The sequence below is a fragment of the Podarcis vaucheri genome (genome assembly GCF_965113315.1).
Source record: "Podarcis vaucheri genome assembly, chromosome: 11".
NCBI lineage: Eukaryota > Metazoa > Chordata > Lepidosauria > Squamata > Lacertidae > Podarcis > Podarcis vaucheri.
The window spans coordinates 16,994,823-17,018,759 of NC_138749.1; the positions used below are offsets into that span (position 1 = coordinate 16,994,823).

Genomic DNA, 23,937 nt, shown 5'->3' on the forward strand with positions numbered 1-23,937 from the left:
TGCCAACTGTACAATTCTGTGATTCTATATTAACACAAAAATGTTATATTTTCTTCTGTGTCATTGGTATGTGGCTGCAGTGTTAGAAACTCAAGATACAAAAGCTAGGTACCCAATAGCTCCTGAAACCAAGGCTTCAGTTGCCAAAACGGAATGTCTAGTAGTAATTTGGGGGCAAAACGATTCCAAAGTCTTAATCACAGTCAGTCCATCATTTGAAAAAAATATCAGGCAATTATCAGTAGGGACATGGGTGGTACTGTGATCTAAACCACTAAGTCTCTTGGGTTTGCCGATCAGATGGTTGGCTGTTCGAATCCGCGCAATGGGGTGAGCACCTGTCATTGTCCCAACTCCTGCCAAGCTAGCAGTTCAAAAGCACGCCAGTGCAAATAGATAAATAGGTAACCGCTGCAGCAGGAAGGTAAACTGCGTTTCCATGTGCTCAGGTTTCCATCACGGTGTTCTGTTCTGCCAGAAGTGGTTTAGTCATGCTGGCCACATGACCTGGAAAGCTGTCTGTGGACAAACGCCAGCTCCCTTGGCTACAAGCAAGATGAGCAGCAAACCCCATAGTCACCTTTGACAAGAAATACTTAAAAAAAAATGTCCAGGGGTCCTTAACCTTTACCCTTTTACCTAATTATCAGTTAAACATCTGGCTAGTTCATGAGCTAGGTTAAGAGCTTTAAGAAATTTAAAAAAGAGAAGACATTTTATCCAGGGGCAGTCCACATGTATATTGGCCTATTCCTGCCCCTTTTTCTTAATGGCGACACAGACCATTCATAATGTAAGACGACTTCACAACTGAGCAAGGGTGGGGTAAGCGAAGACAACCTACAACCATTAACTATAACATTGTTTACTGCCTCTCCTCAGGCTGCCCAGAAAAAGCATTTTGGTCCCTGAAATTCATTCTGATTGTGCAGATAAAATATAGCCGATAGAATTCTACAGGATGTGGTATTAGTGTGTGGAAACAGTCAAGTTGCAGTGATCTCCAGGCAGTGGAGATGTCAGGCGCTCTCCTGGCACTCGCACATCTTCACTTGGCGCCTGGCTAATTTCAAACACTCTGGCTGGTGTACAGTGGTACCTCGGGTTAAGTACTTAATTCGTTCCGGAGGTCCATACTTAACCTGAAACTGTTCTTAACCTGAAGCACCACTTTAGCTAATGGAGTCTCCTGCTGCTGCCGCGCCGCCGGAGCATGATTTCTGTTCTCATCCTGAAGCAAAGTTCTTAACCTGCAGCACTATTTCTGAGTTAGCGGAGTCTGTAACCTGAAGCATATGTAACCCGAGGTACCACTGTATTAGGAATCTTAATGCTTTAAGTGCCTTTTTGTCCTCTGAGAAGGAAGAGGATCCCTCACTCCTTTCTAACATGAAAACTGACCACATGTTGCTGGTGCACTGATTCTCTGCCCCCTATTGCCTTGAAAGAAGAATAGCAAGTCGATTATAGCAATTTTGTTTCTCATATATATATATATATATATATATATATATATATATATGCTTTCGTAGATTTTCACGGGTACAGGAATGTTTGCATTTGTCCCAGAGTGCAGGGTGGATTTTGTTACATAGTTTGAGGTGAAGAGTGAGCAGATCTTTGTTGGTTTGGTTTAGTAGGTATCTTTTCTTATGTATTTCGTTTCTGATTAGGGATAGTTCAGTTCGTTTCAGGATCCTTTCGGTAGCTGGGGTTTTAGAGTGGAATTTAAGTTGGAAGCATGTGGGAGTTAAGTTGTTGTCTCGGCAGTTGCGTAGGAACAGGAGATCTTTAACATGGAACATCACCACAAGAGAATAATCATGGAAGCCATCGAGATAGAGAAACACCCTCACAACATGAACAAGCGTGACGACACGTCCCGCCTGCCAGACATCTGGAAATTAGCCCTCCCCACAAAAACCGACACCAGAACCAGAGGCACACAGAACGCCGTCACCAATCAACCACACCAGACCCAAACCCAGACCCTCTCCACAGACATATTACAGACTCCATCCAGTAGCCAAACTATAGTGGCACCTCCGGATGCTGCACCCCCCTGCAATCCCTACACAGATCTGGCTGGCACAAGGCACAAAACCACAGCTCGCCCCTATACACGAAGCCAAGCCAGAGCACAACTAAATGCAGCACAGCCATCTTCTCAGAAAAACTCTTCACAAGCTCAAGAGGTCAAGACACAAAAGCTTTAGCAACTAATCTACACTTAATGACCCACCCAGTGGTATTCAGAATATCACTCATGAAATCACTCAAGATATCCCTCAAGTAATTAAGGAACAAAAGAAGAAAAGGCACACTAATCTAGGAACTTCCTCTCTGCCCAGAACGTTGGAGGCTATACACCACACCCCTCAACAGTATTTATAGGAACTCAAACACCAGATTCTGCTCTGTTCCAGTAACAAGAAGCCGAAAGCACCAGCCTGAAGATGACGAGTGAGACCTCGTCGAAACGTCGCACAGACACCCCGACTCTTACACGGGAAGACACCCGAAGACACCAAAACCTGCATATATATATATATGGTATACAACTGCTAATGTGCCCAGAATTAGAGTGTTATGTAATAATCTTTCGGCCAAAAGGATTGCTTTCTGACCATATTCAAAGACTGAACCTCACCTGGACCCTGCAAAGCTTTGCTCTTTGGTCTGCCAGTTTCTTTGGTTCTGTGTCTACACTCCCTAAGTCCATAGGTTCCCAACTCTTGATGAGCTGAATACTGTTCGATACAGAAAACAGTTCCTGGCATTCTGTCATGCCCTAGGGCAGGCATCCCCAAACTCAGCCCTCCAGATGTTTTGCGACTATAACTCCCATCATCCCTAGCTAACAGGACCAGTGGTCAGGGATTATGGGAATTGTAGTCTCAAAACATCTGGAGGGCCAACTTTGGGGGTGCCTGCCCTAGGGTGACCAAGAAACAGAATCAATATATGCCTATTATAGTAGGGGCAGGCTTGGATCTTAATAGCTGAGATCAACAGAAAGAGCTAACCTATCCCAATATAGCTAACCTGTCCCAGTTTTTTTTCTTTTAATACATTCATTTTCTGTGATAGATTGCTCCTTTAAAGGTAAAGGTAACCCTGACCATTAGGTCCAGTCGCGGACGACTCTGGGGTTGCGGCGCTCATCTCGCTCCTTTAGGAGAGAATAAAGTGCCACACTTGGGAACAAGGTAGTGGTAAAGTCTTCCACAAACACAACTGGATGGCATCATTTTTTTTAGGGGGGGGGAGGTAGCCCTGCAATTTTATCACATGACTCAGTCACAAAGCTCACATTATCTGCATATTTAAATGTTTCTATTTATTAAGGGTTTGAAAGGAGGCTTTAACAGTGGGAAATTCCTGAAGTCTGACAATGGGGCCAAACTGACAAAATTGATCCAAGGTTTCATGGGCAAAATTTCATTCCACATATAGCACATTACCTTTCGACATGCATAGCAGAGGCTGCACTAAGCAGCAGTTCTATGATTTCCACCAGACACATCTTATTAAATTCAGTGCGGCTCACTTGCAAGCCTTTACACATAAGAGTTGGGCTGTCAGTTGCGTGACACTTGTGAGAATGTATTTTGTTTGTGTAATTTATAAAGATGAGATTTTCAGTACAGAACTTTGATTTGCAGTTTCGTATATGCCAACAGCTGGAGCTCATCATGGCAGCTTCCACAGCGAGCCTTTCCCCAAAACCCAGGACAGGGCCTATCTCTGCTGGTGACTGCCAACACATGCTTTCTCTGTTGCTGCTTTGGTGATGGCAACATTGCCACTAACTTCCCTCCACTCAGGGCCCAGACACTTTTGAATAGGAACTAAGCTAGACATCTAAGCGTAATGCAGTGCTTTGGCCCATAGATCTATGAAATTGGTAGACTTTATAGTCTTACCAAGGTTTTTTTTTTTCAGGGGGTAGTCAAGGGTACGCAGTACTGACACCTCTCTTTTTTTGGTTTTTAAAAAGAGTGGCACTTACTGTAACCACCTCGTGAGTACCAGCACCTCTTTGTCTAGAAAAAAGCACTGGTCCTACCTGGACTTTAGCTCTATAAGTTGGTAAATTTCATAGATCTGTGTTCTGGGACATGACATTTTGGAAAAAGAAAAGGAAATAATATGTTTAGCCTAATTATTTTCCTCATTTGGTGACTCTGCTAATCTGGCAAAGAAACTTGAAAGCCTCATGACTGCTCCATTTGCTTGCCAGAGCAGCCATGATCCTGCTGCTCCAAGCTAATGGTGCCATTGTTCCTGTTCTGAAAAAAGTTCTGGAGCTGTGCTTCCCTGCATTCCTTTTGCAACTTTAATAAGTTTCGTTTGGGTACAGCATCATATCCCAACAGTGACATATGCAGCATCAGAATAATCTCTGAACTGAAGACTCCAGGTGACTTATCTGTGTGACATTTCTGTGGGGTTTTTTGTTCTTTCTTTGTTACTTGACCTATGTTCATCACTTCTCAAACGAAGTAGGCAGCTTTAGAGGGGTGTAAATAACCAGGCTGGCCACTAGATGGTAGACTTGCTCTTCACACTAATTCTTAATGTAGCAGTAGTTGTGGAACACAACTAAGCTCCATGTTCCTTAGTGAAAGCCCTTCCTTAATTTCCTGTCCCTCCCCCCCCCCACCTTTTTAAAAGAACTTTGTAGTGAGGCAGAAGCACAGTTTTGTAAGGGGAATTACCTAGAATTTGGCACTATTTCAGTTCTGGTCTAGTGGGAGGCATGATGATGCTTGGGGAGGAAGGGGACAGTAAACTATATCAGGGCTCACCATCTTTTTATGTTAGCCATGGTGGCTCCAGGATTTGGGCATGACATACTCATTCTGCCTCCTGGAAGAGACAGTGCACGCAAAGAGAATCCTTTCACATGGCTCCTGGCCTCTTGAGTTCATTGTGTAATGAGAATGATGGCATTCTTTGGACGCTTTGCTAGTTTAGGTGCTTAGTAAATCGTGATCTGGAGATGATCCTGAACAAAATGCCAAAAGTTATTCAATATAAATTGAATAAATGATAATAATATGAATATGCAGCAATGTGCAAGGACTTTTGGCTGCACAACAGAACTTCTCCTCCCCCCCAAAAAAACATGTTCTTGGCTTTTCCCAACCTTTAGGAGCAGATTTTGGGGAGGGGGTGCTGGGGGTTTGTGCAAGGAGAGAGAGAAGTAGTTCCATTGCACAAGCAGAAATCCTTGTGCCGGTGGAAGTTGGCTACTGCCCCATGTCTGTTCAGCTCAGAGCGTACATTACCTTTATTGAAAAGAATCAATTCTGCCAGAAATGATTGTCCCTCTCCACCACAGCCTCTACAATGGAGATTTATTCTTGTTCCCTTAATTATGTTCCTAAGGCAATGTTCTGAGTGTAGTCAGGAATGTTTTGAAATTATATATAATGATTAAGCTTTCTTTCCTTTTCTTGCAGTTTAGGTGGAGATTAGAGGGTCATAAGGTTAAACATATGGAATGGATTGCGCTAATATTAAAGTGCATAGCTTTGCTGAAGGGCACAGAGTAAGAATACTGAGACTGTTAGTGATGTACAATAAGTTTCCCCACTTTGATTTGGATATGGCTAAATATTATCAGGGTCAAAGTTTCCAATGACTTGTTTCCTGAACCTGATTAGTTGTAACTTCTGCTTAAAATCAACACACCAGCCTTAATGCATATAGGAACATAAGACGAGCTATCCTGCTACAACACACCATAAACCTATTTAAGCATCCTGCTTCTCACAGCAGCCAACCAAATGTCTCAGCCACAAGCCAGGGCAGATGGGAGCAAAACCCTCCCTAGGTGTTGTTTCCCAGCAGCTGACATTGAGAGACACGTGCTGCCTTTGAACCCAGAGGTAGCATTTAACCATTGTGACCAATAGCCTTATCTGCTATGAAATGTTTTAAAGCTATTTCAGTTGCTGGCCATCAACAGTACATCTTGGTGGAATCTACACACATATAAAAAGTGTGGTGAAAATGCTTTTTTTAAAAAACCGTTTTGAAAAATACATTTAATTTTGCATAGCTCACTTTTGTCATCTAGTGTCACATTTGTATATTGCATTTTACAACCAATTTAAAACATTGCAGCTGTATAGCTGAGTCCCTTGTTACAGCATGAGCCAGTAAATCTAGAATGGACCAAATTCAGACTTACAAAGTCTGCTGAATATTTCTAGCAGACCCCTTAATCGCTGGAATTTCTAAGTGGTGTATGTAAGAATTTCAAAAAGCATACAATGGATAAAATCAAATAAAATCAATCTTTGTTATTGCTGTTGCTGGAATTCCCATTGTCCACCAACGCATGTTAAATCTGCAAAGCAAATGTGGATGTTCAGAATCTCTGAACAGTTGAGGCACACTGTTGCATGTAGATAGAGCAGCAGCTGATGAGGAAGGGCCCCGATCGAAGGCGTTGTGACCCACACATTCTTTCAATATGTGTGTGGGGTGTCATTCAGCCCCTCCTTGTGTTTCCCAAGCGTTTGCTAGATTACACTTATTTGGGAATTAAATGTGGAATGTGCGACAGCTAGAATGTGTAAGAATAAAAATTACCTGCCCTCAGAGGAGCCCAGTCCCCATGTTTGTGCATGAGTCACTAAAGTAAGTATTCATCCTGGTTGGAAAGAAAAGCTCAGAGCACTTACTCATGCAGAAATGCAATGGAAAACCTCCTGCAACGGTGGGCAAACTTGCTGGGTCTCTGCATCAGGAGTGACTGGGTGTTGATTGGAAGGAGGTGAGGCCAGAGAAGGGAATTATTCAGAGATGCAGCCAGTGGTTAATTCCACAACATCTGCACTGCAGATGTGAGACGGAGTGATCGATTCTTACCCAGCACAAAGCTGTGAAACAACAGCTTACCAGCAGCAAGTGCTGAGTGTAAGTTGGCAGGGGCAGAATTGCATCTGACAGCCTCTTCAGCAGTAAGGGTGCTATAGGCTATTCTTCTTGGCCAAATAGTTGTCTTACAGGAGGCTATTTTATACCATGTCAGACAATTCATCCATCCAGTTAGCACAGTATTCTCTGCTCTGACTGGTTGCAGCTTCCCCAGTGTCTCAAGGAAAGAAAGGTCTTTCACATACAAGAGAGGATCCAAAACAGCTGTATGAAAAATATATTTGCCATCACCTGCTGCTTGTTTTGCTTTTAGATGGCGATACCAGAGCAGAACCAGTGATCGATGGGCCCTGCTTTGATGATCCCCCATAACGTACCCCAACACAAAGTTTGGATAATTTACTATGGTGTGTGCTGAATGTAACTGAATTGCTTCCAAGGACGGCCTGAGGCATGTTAACATCCTAAATGTTGAAACATGTTTTCCTTGCATATAGAGGGGAATAATCCCAAGCAGCTGTTTTGCTAGCAAGCCCTGCTGACATCCCATTGCAAGAGCTTGTTGCCCCTGCAATGATTGCTCTGTTGAGAAATGTAATTATTTTTATTTTAAGGTTTCCAGACTGTGAAAGCTGATGCTATCTGAGCTGCTTTCTCTGTCATCAAGGGGTGAGCCTTCCAGCCCTCGACCTCCTGTTGTTAATACCATGAATTCTGTTAGAAAACAAAATAACCCACAAACTCAGCACACGGGGCTATTTTGATATTTTGAAAACGAAATCCCCCTGCGCGGTCACTTGATTATTTTCCAGCCACCACTTTTTTTCTTCCAAAGGATTGGTTTTTTGTTTTTAGGCTTTCGCTCTGGTGGCCAAAACCGTTGTTTGTTCATCTTCTGGCAGCCGCAGGTGCTATGCTGAATGCCTTGAAAATGACTGTAATTACTGAGCATAGTTTAAGTAAAATCAGATAAAATCCGCATTGGATCTAGGCTGTAGGATTATCTGCCAGGTTTTTCCCCCCTTTTTGACCCAGGAACATGAATCATGTGAACTCGTTTCCTCAATCGCATCAGCATGTAATTATATATAATCTCCATGAAGAATTCCTGACTGGGTCCTGGGGTCTTCTGAGGGCTGGGAAAGCATTTGTGAAAGGTTTCTTGTGTCATTAGTGAATGAATTTCTCACTTGGATGGCTTAACTATGAAGTCTCAGCAGACCCCAGTGTTGTTTGTGATCCAGTAAATCATGCACCTTTTGGAGCATCCCGCCTGGTTGACGCTGTCTGCCTGTCTCTTGATTCCTATTTTTACCCAAGGTCAAAGGGGGTTTTCATCTGTGCCAATGGCTATGTTGACTTATGCTTTTCGCAGTGGGATATCTGAAGATTAGCCTTCAAATCTGGAGTCTCCCACTCAGAACGAGACAGCAGAGACAAGACCTATAAGCCGGCAGAATATGGAACAAATCTCCTGACTGAACAGAGGGGAGGGGGAAAGCTGCCCTCACAAAGTCTTTCTAACCCACCAAATGGGTGTTGAAGGAGAGGCATGTGGGGGCTGCATGCGGGAATCAATAAAGCAAAAGGTGATGATAAGAAAGATGGGGGAGCAGATCTTACTTGAGTGCAGATGTGGGGAGTGCATGGTCTTGCCAGATGTTGCTGGATTACAACTCCCATTAGAGGACAGGTCCCCCTTCACCTCTGAAAACGTGAGCTTTACAGCAACAATTTTAAGAAGAACAGTCTGTGGGGATGATAAGTTAAATTTTGTCTGACAAAATATCTGGTTCTAAAATTATTTTAGCTGTGTAATCTATTTTATTCTGCTTTATATATTTTATCTTTTGTAACGGCTTCAGCTAAACAAATAAATAATATTTGTTGTATTTAATTCCCTTCGTCCTTGATCACTGACCATGCTGACTGGGGTTGATGGGAGCCTAAGAATGTCTGGGTTGCCACAGGTACCCTTTTCCTGCTTTATAGTGTTTTAAAAATTTGAAATCCTGAATCATTTCCTGTTTCAGCCGGATCCAAAACACCCACATTTTGGCATCCAGCCTCTTGTTTCCCACTGTGGCCTTGTGTGAAAAGCCCAAGAGGAAAGAGAGTTGGTCTCCAGCAGGGTGTCATGGCACTGTCAGGAAAAGAATGTCCAGAGTGAGGAAGTAACTTGTTATTTCCAAAGGTACACTTACAAGACAGGAAAAGGCATGTCCAGCAGTCCTGCTCCTGGGTATGCACCCAATCAGGCAGTTCCATGAGCAGAGAGGCCCCACCCCCAACTTCGGCTTATGTATATTTCCCACCTGAACTGCATGCAAGCAGGTGAAGACTATGCCTACGTGCAACCCGCTTCTGCTCCTCCCACTTCAGTCCTCTTCTGGTCCTGGGAGACTGTGGAGCAGGAGAGGTGGGGGCAGGAGGAGCAGCTGTGCAAGCCCTTGACTCTACCCCAGCCTGACATATCCCTCCTTCCTCTTGCACCTGTTCTTCACTTTCCAATCCTGCAGCTTCTCCTGCCTCTGAATCTTGTCTCCCAGCTGTTACAGATCCCCCTAGTTCACTCATCCCTTTTTCTAAGCCAGTCTCCCAGTGCCCACTCATCAGAATCTAGCCACCCCTCCTCAGTGTCCAGCCAGTTGCTGACAGAGTGGGAATTGAGGGGCAAACTACCTATGGCTATTTAAACAAGGGATTTATTTCAAGTTCACATTAGCAGGGCCAGTGCATTAAATTGCCTCTGATGCGGAGTGACTCTGCAGCTCGCACCCTCTTTGTGGCGGAGGCATCCCACTTTTCTGGCTGGCACCCTTCCTCCTTCCTCTCTGATTACTAGAAGTTTCTGTGTCACCCCTCCTCCTCCTCCTTAGTGCCTGAGGAAAGGCCAAGGGGTCCCTTCCTCGGAGTGATAGTTTCTGGATGCAACAGCTGAAAGGAAAGCTGTTTAGCTGTAGTTGGGGGAGGGGAATAAGTTACCATATTTTTTGCACCATAACACTCCCTTTTTTCCTCCTAAAAAGTAAGGGGAAATGTCTGTGCATGTTATGGAGGGAATGTCTGTGGGTGGCATGCCTACAGATTTTCCTCCTCTAAAAACTACGTGCGTGTTATGGTCGGGTGCGTGTTATAGAGCGAAAAATACGGTACTTTAACCTTGAGGAGAGCAACTTGGCTCTAATTGCATATATAGCCCCAGCTGCAGCACAAAACCTCATTTTGGCCTCAAAGATCTTCTGCCTTTTGCCTCCCCAACTCCGCATCTTTTGAATTTGCAAACATTGGTGTGATCCACTTTGGGAAGCAATCATTGCCTGAAAAGTCGGATAAAATGATTGCAAAACAAAGGAAAATAGACAAAGTTACTTGTTTGCAGACCTTCTGTCCCTCTTAACATTTTAATTTTTGCTTGACTCAATGTATTGGAGGATGCTTCATTTTTCCTTCCTTACTGGGCAATGCCTCCTCTAAGACTTAAGTTGACTTAGGAAGGTGGAATCATAGAAGCATAGATTGGAAGTAACCACAAGGGTCATCTACTTCAACTTCCTGCAATACAGGAATCTCAATTTAAGCATCTATGACAGGTGACCATCCAACCTCTGCTTAAAAACCTCCAAGGAAGGAGAGTCCACCACTTCCCGAGGGACTCCATTCCACTGTCAAACAGCACTTAATGTCAGAAAGTTCTTCCGATGTTTAGATGTTTAGATCTTCTTCCTTGTAGATTGAAGCCATTGGTTTGGGTCCTACCCTCTGGAACAGGAGAAAACAATCTTGCTCTATCTTCCATGTGGAGCTAACATTTAGTGAAAAAAGGTAAAGGGGAAGGGGCATCTGCCTTCCCAGCAGGCACTCTTTGCATGATATGTTTACATCAGACTGCCTTGTCATCTTTCATTCTGCACCTGCATCTGCAGCCTTCTCTTTGTTGTGGCTGTTCCTAAGTGCAGAGCGATTTCCAGTGTCCCCTAACAGGGATGCAATAGCCTGGGGGATTCTCCAGGTGCAGCTCCTCCCTGAACAGCAATGCCAGCTGCCTGCATCTCACAGAGAAGGCAAGACTGCCAAAAATGCCATTCCTATACGTTTTTAGGACTTCTTCCCCTGACCCTCGTCCGGACAAGCTGGCCCCAATTCCTTGGTTGTTTTGGTTTTTGTGGCCTTTTGTCTAAAACAGATTTGCCAGGGAGCCAAGGATATGTAACGTGTTTATTACTACAGCATAAAAAGGGGCCAAACAGATGGAAAGCTGAATTCTGGCTACCGCAGACAATGCGACCTGGGAGACGATTGCTGAGACACAGCTAAAGACAGGATTGCTGTGAACTGTTCCAAATCCACTTGTTCTGGCCCATTATTCTGTCTGCTTGTGGAATCATCTTCTCTGGGTTTGTAGATGTTGGCAGGGCTGTGTCTTGCTACATTTCTCAGTAGTAGTACTTCATGGCAGAACGCTTCATTCCTCCACTGCAGAGTTCCAGCCGTTTTCACTGCCAGTTTGCAGCGTTTGGATTCAGTCGGCAGCATCCAGACTAAGTGAGTTGCACGTAGTTCCCTTTCGAAATTAAGTCATGACTAACATGTCCCATCAATTTCAAATGACCCACGTTCAGCTAAGCGGACTGAAGCTAATCCAGTAATATTGGCCCTGGGGTGAAGATTGCCAAAGCTTGAAGTTCAAGTGATCATTGGGGGAGAGAATTCAGGGCTTCCAAATGGTGTGTGTTCACTTTTTTTTTAAAGGGTACATGCTGCACTTTGGGGGCCCTTAGTTTTAGCAGCGGTGGTGGCTTCTTCTGTTTTCTATTTGTAACCTTCAATTTTATTTTGCAGCAGCAGCAGCAGCAAGAGTTCTGCTCTTGGCAGCCATTAATAACTCCAAAATGAGTCAGGTACAATGTCAGTTTTAGGGAATCTTGGTGGTAGTAGCAGTGACATTCTTATCTCCTGGGTAAGACCTGTTCTCTTAATTTGTGCTTTTCAGCCACCTAGAGGGCAGGTTCTGACGCCATTGCATCCTCAAGCAACCATCCAGCAGAGCTGTTCCAACTTGCAAATAAGCTTATTGCACCAGACCAGTGGGCAGCTTTGAGTCATTAGAAGCCTGCTGTGATGCTTTTATGAAGCACTTTGAGGATAAAGTGGTTGGACTTGCATAGAATTAGATACCACAGTTATACTAAATCCTCATATATCTCCAGAGCACTATCTGGTCTGGTTGCTTTGGTTCAGTTTCAGTTATTACAGTTTGAGGATGTGGACAAGTTGCTTGCAGGAGTTTGGGCAACCACCTGTTTTTCCACTCATCGTCCATCCAAGGGGGATTGACTGGCTAGCCCAGGGAGTGGTTAATGCCTATTTGTCTTGGCCCTTAAAAAGACAGTGGTACACCCTCTTCTTAAGAGGACCCCTCTGGAGCCAGAAGAGTTAAATAACTAACACCCAGTCACAAATATTCCCTTTTGGGGCAAGATGCTTAAGAGGGTCTGGTGGTCTAACTGCAGGTGTGCCTGGAAGAAAAAGAATTGTCTAGATTTATTTTAATCTGGCTTCATTCCCATGTTTGGAAGTGGAGTGACCCTGGTTGCCTTGGTTAATTAGCTTTATCAGGCAAGAGACAGGGGGATGCTACCCTCCTCAGTCTCCTTTACCTCTTTGCAGCTGATAGCAGAGTCTACAGATATTAGTGTATTGAAGCCTTTCAGAAGGAGCAAGTTGTTACCACATGGCTGAAAGCAGAAGAGGATGAAGCCAGGCAGTCCTCCTGCAGAGATCATTCCACAACTGAAGTACCAGCAATGGCCTGTAAAACGGATTAAAGCTTCAACTTTAAGGTGACAGATTTGAGTTTAATAATTCCTGATCAATGCTACTAATTCTATGCAAGCAGTTGCTGTGGATGTTTCTGATTTTCAGGATCTGAAGCATGTGCCTGAATTGCACTGCACTGTATTCTTTCCAAAGCTAGCCTGCCTCCAGGAAGAGGAATAGGTTGGAGGTTCTTATGGGATGGGGAGAAGGTGAACTGTACGAATCTTAAATATTGCAGTACAGTGTAGCTAGCCCCTTTTACTTGCAGCAAACACTAACTCCCTCCACATTTTGAATTCAGCTCGTCAACTCATCTTTGTCTCAAGTCACATAATACAAATACTTTTCACTAACACACCAACCTCCAGGAAAACATTTGGATGAATGTTATTAATCCCTCTGGTGCCCGAGATGTCTAGGAGATGTCTACAAAACAGCATGCAAATAGCACTTGGAATGGGTAGAATGAGACGTTTTCGTCCAAATAACAACGGAAGCCTGTCACGCACCTAAATAAATAGGCATGCATGCCAATGAACACACTCATTTACGGGGATGGGGGGGAGGGATGAGTGTTAGTGGTAGAGGTTGGAGGCATGCTCTACCAGGATTTGGGGGATAAAATCTTCTTTGGCTCATAAGCCGAAAACCTTGCTTTGCTAGGTTCACACGTCAGACGTGGGGCATTTTTATATGTACCCAGTAAAATAAAAAATTTAAATAAAAAGATGGTGACATGAGGTCAAATTGTTCCAGAATCCAGACACTGGAGAAGACAAAAAGGGGATGTGGATCAACAGCCTATACTGATACTGATTAAGATTATTTTCAGTTCATGCAGAAGGGAATACAGTGGTACATCGGGTTAAGAACTTAAGTTGTTCTGGAGGTCCATTCTTAACCTGAAACTGTTCTTAACCTGAAGCACCACTTTAGCTAATGGGGCCTCCTGCTGCCGCTGTGCCGCTGCTGCTCGATTTCTGTTCTCATTCTGAAGCAAAGTTCTTAACCTGAGGTACTATTTCTGGGTTAGCAGGGTCTGTAACCTGAAGTGTATGTAACCTGAAGCGTATGTAACCCGAGGTACCACTGTATGTTTCCAAGCATATTGCTTAAAGGCAGCCTGCTTCGCCACCTGAGGCTAAACAGGAATTGGCTGCCCGCTGCCTGGCTGTTGCATCCTGCCCATCCCACTTCCACTACAGCTGGAATGCCTCCTTCTCACTGAACTCGGTGAGAGAGGGGCATTCCAGCAGCAGTGCTGCCTCTTGTGCTTCTGCTGCCTGAGGCAGCTGCTTCACCCCACCACATGGGTGGGCTGGCTCGGATGTTGCTTTTCCATCACTTTGGAAATCAGCAGAAACACCTGAATAAATTGCCGAGAGAGCCTTCATGAAAAAACTCCCCTATTTCACAACCTCAGGCTGAAATGTCGGTAGCATTGGCCACATTGATGCAGGTTGCCATAGATTAGGCTGAGTAAGTGTCCACACACACAACAACCTGAAAGCTATTGTTGCCAATGAGCACCCACATTCATCTCCTATCTCACAATTATTCTCTTGGTCAAGCACGGTGTGCACGTTTCTGTAGGGTTTAAGAAACTTGACTGACCAGAGACCACAACAAAACATAAAGAACAAATGCATAATCATGTGAACAAAATGGAATTTCAGCAAGTTGTAGATTGGAAGCTACATCTGCTGGAATCTCCTCTTCTGCACAACCATTCAAGGTACAGGAGCCCTGTCCATTGTTGCATCTGGCTACCCTAATTGGAAAGCTAGGGCTGCCATATGTCTGGAAAATCCCAGACATCGCCAGGGTTTGGCATCCGAAAACGGCGTCCGGGCAGCTTTTCGGCAGCTTTGAATATCTGAATCAAAGGTCCTAGGACTGTTTCTCTACCTGAAGAAGTCAACCTCAACATAACAAATAAGCTGGAAATGGATATCCTCAGTTAGCCACTAAAACTGTGAATGCAATTCATATGAATTCTACACTCTTAGAAGGTCTCTAGATAATCCTGCTGGGAGTGATACAATTTCCCAGCTTAGCTGTAGCCTCCTATGCATCCTACAACTGCATATGATACTGCTGTACTGATTTAATTTTCACACTCTTGGCAATAGGGAGAGAAATATCTGTCACTTTCTGTTCTCTCAGTCTCTCATTTTTGCAGCCTTAAGTTCACTTCTCCGCATTTTGTGGCAATATTAATTAAAAAAAAAAATCCTTATGAAAATGCACCAACATTTTATTAACCCATTTTATATGCAGGTTTGACTAATTTTTGCAAGCAACTTTCCCCAATTTTGTATGTTATTTTCATTAGTATCTTAATATGTGCAGTTCTGTAAATATTGTTTAGAGAACTTCACCACAAAATTCAGGTAAGTGTGGATTTTGAGTGTAGCCATGTTTTGGTGAGCATATTGTTTTTGAAAGTGTGAATTTGATAACTTTGGCTTTAAACATGCGGCGCGAAACAAGTAATGGCGGTCCTCTTTGCGCTGCGAAGAGGGGCTCCGCAGAAAAGGGTCGTTCGCTGCGGCAAAGCGACGACCCACTAAGAAAAACCACGAGCAGAGTGAGCTCGTGGCCGTGGGATCCGGCGGGCACCTAGAGCGACCCCCAAAACGAAGAAGGGACCCCGTAAGGGGCTCCGGAAGCGCGGAGGGGAAGCGGTGCTGTGGATTCATCGCTCTTTCTGCGGGAGTGAAGCCGCGCGGCTGTTACGGATGAGCGCCGACCTTTCTTCCTTTTACATTGGATTACAAACCAACTACTCGTGAGTAAGATTCACCTGAGATTGGATTACAAAATTTATGAATTTGGCTGAAAGCGGGAGACGAGAAAAAGGAAGTCCGTCTCCCGATGGTGCTTAGTGATCAAAGGCAAAGGATTTGACAGGCTGGAAGCAGCACAGAAGGGCTTTAAAACGAGAGAAATCATACGCTTAGAGAAGCTGGAAACTGAAAGGCAAGTTATTTTTATTTCTTTGGGACTGGCTCTATCTTTCCTTATGGGGATTTTCTCCTCTGCTAAACTTACTAAAAAATTTTAAAGACTTTAAAAACCCAAGCCCCGGACTTGCAGCGGGACAAAAGGCTGTTTTGCAGATACACTTACAAATCTGAAATGGATACTTAGAGGCATCACTGTTGGATACAATTTAACAACTGTACTTTGCACCTTTTAAGAGACTTGTGGTAACATTGTGAGAGCTCTGCTTGAGGGAAAAGGTCTTCTCCAAAGACTATTGTGAATTTACTTAATTGCAGGAACTTTAATGGCGACTGAAATTTTGCTTCTTCCTCCCTGAACTGCAACATTACTCCCTCTAGTGGAGTTTGGGACTTACAATTTCCTGAGAACCAACTTTGTTTTGTCTCTCTGTGGTTTGGTTGTTTACTCCAGGGCCTGCCTTTCCCATGAAATTTTTGACAGCCTGACCTTGAATCCAAAGACAGGTGGGGAATGAGCGACAGAGTAAAAACAAGAGCTGCGTCGAAGGCAGGGAAAGGCAAACTGACACAAACAACCCTATTTTCTCAGGGACGCAGATCTTCAGTCCCTGCCGTCTTGCAGACTGCACCCTCGCCAACAACTCTAGCTGAAGAAGCTGAACAATTAACAGGTGAGGATATGGCATCTGGAGGGTCTAACACTTTGTTAGAGGAAATGTTACAACAATTTGCAATTTTGAACAAAAAAGTGGATGACCAAACTGCAAAAATTGATTTAGCCACATCCTCAATTACCAAACTTTCAGAACAGGTGGCTAAGCATTCACAAGACATTGGAAACCTAAATGACGTAACATCTGAAAATCGAAAATTGGCGGAGGCTGCGAACCAAAAAGCAGAGGCCGCAGCAAAAGGAGTGGAGGAACTGAAAGGAGAGGTAAGACCGCTCCACAAACATATTACCGACCAGCAGGCCTACCTGTCTTTGGTGGAACTGCGAAACAAGGAAAATAACCTGAGATTACGCTCTATCCCAGAGATTGAGAAAGAGGACTTGATAGGTTTTCTAACAGCAGAATTCTCTAAATTCTGGGGTATTAATGAAGACACAGATTTTAAAATAACAACTGCATTTAGATTGGGAAGAGCCGTTGGAAAAGACAGGCCTAGAGACTGTTTGATTATCCTAAGGACTAAACAGGAGAGAGACAAGCTACTTGACCTACATTTTAACAAAGCACTTGTGATACAGGACAGAAGAGCACAAATCTACAAGGACATCCCTAAGCAACTACTGGATCTCAGATCTAACTATACTGACCTAGCTGGACTTTTGAGAGGTAACGGAATACCATATAGGTGGGAGTTTCCACAAGGCCTTTCATTCAAATACAAGGGAAAGAAGATAAAAATCAAAACGAAAGAGGACAGCCAGAAGTTCCTACACGACAACGGAGAAGACTTGCAGAAAGGAGCAGCAGCTATTTGGCCGCCACCAGAGTCTGGGAAAGAGCCACCACCTTCTGACTCGGACAAAAAAGAAGACACCCAATAAAGAGTAACAACAGATCGACACAGGATGTCTCTGCAGCTGTATAGTTGGAACATTAATGGCGCGAATTCCCCAGAAAAACGCAAAAGGATCTTCCATATTTTAAAGAAAGAGAATTTGGACATAATTTGTTTGCAAGAAACTCATGTGACCAGGTTACACAAGAAGGTGTTAATAAATAAAAGATTAGGCCAAGAATTTATTTCATCAGACAGAGTTAAAAAGAGAGGCGTGGTGATCTACGCCAAGGAGAACCTTTCACCAAAATTCTTGTTTAAAGATGAACAAGGAAGAATCCTGGCTATTGAAATATCGACCCAAGGAGAGAAAATTTTGATATTAGGAATTTATGCACCAAATGAGGGGAAATCAGAATTTTACAAGAAGCTGCATGAGACATTACTGGACTATCTGGACTATTCTAACATCATTATGATGGGAGATATGAATGGGGTTGTCTCTACTTTTATGGATAAGTCACAGAACCAGAATTTGACCAAAGATGGAAGACTACCAAAAACCTTTTTTGAATTAACTGACAATATGGATTTAATTGATTTATGGAGGACGAGAAACCCCCTTGGTAAAGAAGGAACTTTCTTTTCTGAGGCCCATCTGTCATGGACAAGAATCGACCAAATTTGGACAACTAGAGGGCTGGCACCTAAGACTATAAAAATAGAAATCTACCCAAAGACATGCTCCGACCATAACGCTTTGAAAATGGAAATGAGACTTACTACTGCCGATTCCTTCAGATGGAAAATGAATGACAACCTGTTAAGAGATCAAGAGATTGTAAAGAAGGCCCAAAAAGCTTTAAAGGACTACTTTGAAATTAATTTGAATACCTCGGTGGAAAAAAGAATAATCTGGGACGCGAGTAAAGCTGTTATGAGAGGGTTCCTGATACAACAGAATACGATCAAGAAAAAGTTCTGGAATGGTAAAAAGGATAAGATACTGGAGAAGATAAGAGATGGTGAGAAAAAATTAAGATTAAACCCAAAATCAAAGGAGACTTTAAGAGAAATTAAATTCCACCAGTCACAATATGCGAAATTGATTAATCAAGAAGTGGAATGGAAGATTAAACAAATGAAACAAAGATCTTTTGAGTCGGCGAATAAATGTGGGAAACTGCTAGCTTGGCAGTTGAAAAAGAGACAAAAATTAAATTATGTTACCAATCTAGAAGTTGAAGGAAAGAACATTCAGAAACCGGGAGAAATTAGAAAGTGTTTCCAGAAATATTTTAAAAAACTGTATACACAAGGATCCGAGGATGCGACTGAGATAGAACAATTTTTGAAAGAAAACGGCCTTCCAGAATTATCACAAGAAAAGAGATCAATCTTGAACTGTAAAATAACACAACAGGAAATTGAGGATGCCATTCAGAATATGCAGCTAGGCAAATCTCCAGGTCCCGATGGACTTACCTCCAAATACTATAAGACCTTAAAAGACCACTTGACACAACCATTAATGGAGGTTTGTAACCAGATTATGGGGGGAGGGAGGGCACCAGATACGTGGAAAGAAGCATTCATCACACTGATACCTAAAGTGGAAACTGAAAAGACTCAACTTAAGAACTACCGACCCATCTCACTCCTAAACGTGGATTACAAAATATTTGCGGATGTTTTAGCTAATAGATTTAAAAAAGTATTAAATGAAGTAATTCATAAGGACCAAGCAGGCTTTCTCCCAGGTAGACATTTGTTTGACAACACCAGGAACATTATCGATATTCTGGAACTTTTACAAACAAATATTAACACCAAAGCAGTGTTAATTTTTATTGATGCGGAGAAGGCCTTTGACAACATTTCTTGGAAATTTATGAAGAAAAATTTGGAAGGGATGGGAGTGGGAAGGGGGTTTGAGAATGGAATAGAGGCAATCTATTCAGAACAAAAAGCTAAGTTGATAGTGAACAATGTGGTGACAGAAGAACTTCATATTGAAAAAGGAACACGCCAGGGGTGCCCCCTATCCCCTCTGTTGTTTATTTCGGTCCTGGAGGTTTTGCTGAATATGATAAGGGAGGATCGGCAGGTACAAGGAATACGGGTCGGAGCGAAACAATATAAACTGAAAGCATTTGCAGATGACTTGGTTTTAACACTACAGGAGCCAGAACCTAGTACAAAAAGAGTTTTGGAATTGATTCAGAAATTTGGTCGGGTGGCGGGTTTTAAGTTGAACAAACAAAAAACTAAGGTGTTAGGGAAAAATTTGACGGTTATTGAAACAGAGGGGTTTCAGAAGGAAACAGAACTAAACATTGTTAAAAAAGTGAAATACCTGGGGGTCAATCTGTCTTCTAAGAATTTGAACCTATTTAAAGATAATTATGAAAAATGCTGGTCAGAGGTTAAAAAAGATTTTGAAATTTGGTCAAGATTGAAATTATCCTTGTTAGGACGAATTGCAGTTATAAAAATGAACGTCTTGCCAAAAATGTTGTTTCTGTTTCAAGCCTTGCAGGTCGTGGACAGAGTGGAATGTTTTGGAAAGTGGCAGAGGGATATTTCTAGGTTTGTCTGGCAGGGCAAAAAGCCCCGAATAAAGTTTAAAATACTAACTGATGCAAAGGAGAGAGGGGGGTTTGCCCTGCCGGACTTAAGGTTATATTATGAAGCTGCGGCCTTCTGCTGGATGAAAGATTGGATCTTATTGGAAAACACTGATGTCCTAGATCTGGAAGGCTTTAACAATTTGTTAGGTTGGCATGCGTATTTGTGGTATGACAAGGGGAAAACATATGGAATGTTCAAAAACCATATTGTCAGGAAAGCAATATATATGGTCTGGAAAAAATATAAAGACTTATTGGAAAGTAAAACTCCGAGGTGGATCTCACCAATAGAGGCCAAAGCTCGGAAAACAGCCAATATGGAGGCACATTGGCCGAAATATTGGGAAATAATAGAAAACATTGGAGGTAATTGGAGGTTGCAGAGCTTTGAAAAACTAAAGGATAGGGTGCAAAATTGGCTACACTATGCCCAAATTAATGAGGTTTTCAAGTTAGATAAAAAAATAGGATTCCAGGTGGAAAAATCGAAACTTGAGACAGAGTTGCTAGAACCAAAGACCAAGGTATTATCGAGAATGTACAACTTGCTGCTTAAATGGAACACTCAGGATGAGACAGTTAAGTCAGCCATGATAAAATGGGCTCAAGACATTGGTTACAATATTATGTCTGAAGACTGGGAAAGGTTATGGACCACCGGTATGAAATTTACGGCATGTAATGCCTTGAAAGAAAACATTATGAAAATGGTATACCGGTGGTACATGACCCCAGTCAAGCTTGCTAAGATATACCATTTGTCTGACAATAAATGTTGGAAATGTAAGGAGGCTGAAGGGACATTCTTCCACCTCTGGTGGACTTGTCCAAGATTGAAGGCCTTTTGGGAAATGATTTATAACGAGTTAAAAAAGGTGTTCAAGTACACCTTCCCCAAGAAACCAGAGGCCTTCCTTCTGGGCATTGTCGGCCAGAAGGTGTTAAAAAAGGATAGAACTTTTTTTATGTATGCTACAACAGCAGCAAGAATCCTTATCGCTAAGCACTGGAAGACCCAAGATTTGCCCACACTGGAGGACTGGCAGACGCAATTGATGAACTACATGGAACTGGCCGAGATGACTGCAAGGATCCGAGACTTGGGAGAAGAGGCAATGGAGGAGGACTGGAAAAAATTTAAAGACTATTTGCAGAAGTATTATAAGTTGTATGAAACATAAGACGTCGTATGATTTGGAACGTTAGCCCCAGCAATGAAATTTAATTATTTATGAAACTGATAACACTCATGAAAGAATCAGAGTTTAAACGGGTAAAAAGGATATTATGTTATATTTTTAGAGTAATTGGAGAATAAGAGATTTAAACTTAAATTGCAACTGAAAATATAAAGAAACACACGAAATAAGGGTATAATTTGCTGACAATTTTATTATCAAGAATGCATTTATGTGGGAGATGTGGGGAAGTCCAATGGAAATTTGAAATAAGTTGTCGAAATGGTTGAGATTTTCTGTTCTCTTTTCCTTTTTTTTCTTGTGTTTTGCCTTTCTTTTTGTTTTCTTTGTAATTTGGAAAAAATGTAATAAAAATTATTATAAAAAAAAAACAAAAAAACAAAATAAACATGCATTGTGCACTGAAATTAATTTCTCATCCATCCCTAGTGGACAACATATGCGAACACTCTTAATCTCACTGATTTCAGAAACTTCTAAGTTGTGTAGGATAAAGGGCTACGTCCACACACAGAACACATACTATGAACTAATCACTGTTTGCTGTACTGAACTTCATATATAATATTCAACACCCACCCGTTTAATCTAGGCTACCATAATATTACAGCCAAGCAAACAGATTGAACTCTGGTAGGGCTGCCTGCATGAGGTGTTAGGGGAGTTAAAATCCCTTGGAGACAAATTTAAAAATCATCAATTATGTTAAACACTCTCCCATTTTCAGGCATACGTGCAAGGAAGTGTGATCCATTCAAGCAGCTGTGGCCTGAGTTAAGGCCTCCCCCGCCCTCCAATCACTCACTATGTAGCACCTGCACTTTAAACACTTTCCCCCTCCTGTGGATCTTTACTTCCAGACTTATAGTCCCCTAGTTGGATGTTCTGGACTGCATTTGCTAGCTGCTACTGACTCTACATATTTATATGCTCCAAATCCTTTTAAGTCTGACTGCAGCTTTGCTGAAATCTTGCTGAGTCTAAATTGAAAACTTAGAAGCTCTACTCTGCAAGCTGGCTATTTCACTGCAGAAATCAAACACAGGGGGCTTTTGCCCTGATTCATATAATACTAATCTTGAAATATGTTTTCTTAGGCTTGCTTTCCTTGAGCAGGGGTTTTTCACTTTTGAACTGACCTCTGTATTTGTCTCTTTAATAAACGTTTCTCCTGTACTAATAGCTCCATGCAATGAACATCTTCACTTGTTGGATTATCAAACCTCTGTTAAAGGCACAGAGGTGCAGGTCAGGCAATTCCTAAACTCCCCCCCCCCATCTACTGCCATTTGGCAACTCAGACTTCAACTCAGATATCATTAAATAGAGCACTGGTTTTAACTTCCTTGTATGAACTCTGGTGGTCTTCTAAAATAGTGTATAACTGAAATTGTGACTTCATATCAGTCACAGTGCTTGGTAGGATGATAGTCTTTTAAATTTGCAGCTACCCCTGCTGTCAGAACCCAGAACATGAAATGACCTTCGTTTTGAAATGGGGCAGCAATGCTAGACAATTCTTCAATAAGATTTTTAATTGTGTATCTGAAATATTCACAATGAATTTTGCTGAGAAAAAAAAAAGAAAAAGAAAAAGAAGGTGCAATATGAGATCCTTGGAACTATCCCCACTCAACCATGAAGCTCACTGGGTGACTGTCACTGCCTCTATGCCAAACCTTGCTTTTTTAAAAAATGGGTCTAGTAGACCCAATTTGAGTTGCACAACTAAAATTGATTAAAAGAAAAGAAAAGAAAAGAAAAGAAAAGGTTGTTGTAAGCAACGCCATTGAAGAAGACAACAGTGGTAACCCAGACATCATCAATCATCAACCTTTATTACGGTCCAGAGACCCAACAAATAGTTACAAAGCAATACACAATTCATACAGCCTACCTCCAGGTTAAACAAGCATTTTGTTCAGAATATAGGGATCATTGGTTCTTGCGACCACCGATAAAAACTTTGCCACTGCTAATGTTCTAGCGTTTGTCTGGTCTTCCAATAGGAACCTGACATAGTGAGCCTCTGATTTTCCCAGGAAAGGTACCAGCAAGGGTAATATCAGTTCAGCCCTGGCTTGCTCATATTTTGCACAGTGCAACAAAAATATGTTTTATGGAATCGATGTCTTGAGCACACGAGCAAAGTCTGTCCTGGTAGACATCATGGCTGGTTGTGAAGGAGCCCTCACAACAGTTCAGGCTTCAGGCCCCCCCCCCCCAAGTAGGTCCGTTACTGTATGCCACCTTGAGCTCCTTGGAGAAAAAGGTGGGACACAAATGCAACAAACAAACATACCGCTAGATTTTGCAGCAGAAAATCAAGATTGCCCTAGTACTGTGAGAACCTGTGTTGCATTTAGCATGTTAAAATCCCATTCAACTTTGAAGATCACAAGCCAACCTTAGGCCAGCCATTACCTTGCGGCCTATCCTACCTCACAAGGCACTTGTGAGGTGGATAAGATGGAGGGTGGGAAACCCTCTATATCAGTGTTATCAAAGTTTAAAATGTTCTGTTGTGGAGTAAGCCAAAATGTGAAATGAGGTGACCATGTGCTATCAGAAAGATTAAAATCCCACATGAATCATGTACTAGTCGTCTCCTCCTTGCATTATATCTTATCTGAATAAACATTTCCTGTTCTGCTGGAGTTCTCAGACTTTTCGGGAGGTCTCTAACAATTCATTCTGGATAGTGTACACAGAAGGGGAGATTTATGATTATTGTGGATGCAAGGTTGGAGATCGCTTTAACCTCAATTAAACAATAGGTACAGTAAACAGCATAACAAAAGGGGAAGACCTCCAAATAATATTTGGAACCAAGCAAGAGTGAAATGAAATGCAGTTCTGCATACATACATACAATAAAATGGTAAGGTGTGAGGCTGCCTTGAGGGCCTTTGGTGT

The 23,937-nt window shown here is 42.5% G+C and overlaps 1 long non-coding RNA gene across 2 annotated transcripts in view; it reads right to left on the minus strand.

The window, feature by feature from the left end:
* Positions 1-23,937, minus strand: part of LOC309514260 — a 61,558-nt gene that overhangs the window by 10,822 nt on the left and 26,799 nt on the right. The gene's annotated exons all lie outside the window — the stretch shown is intronic.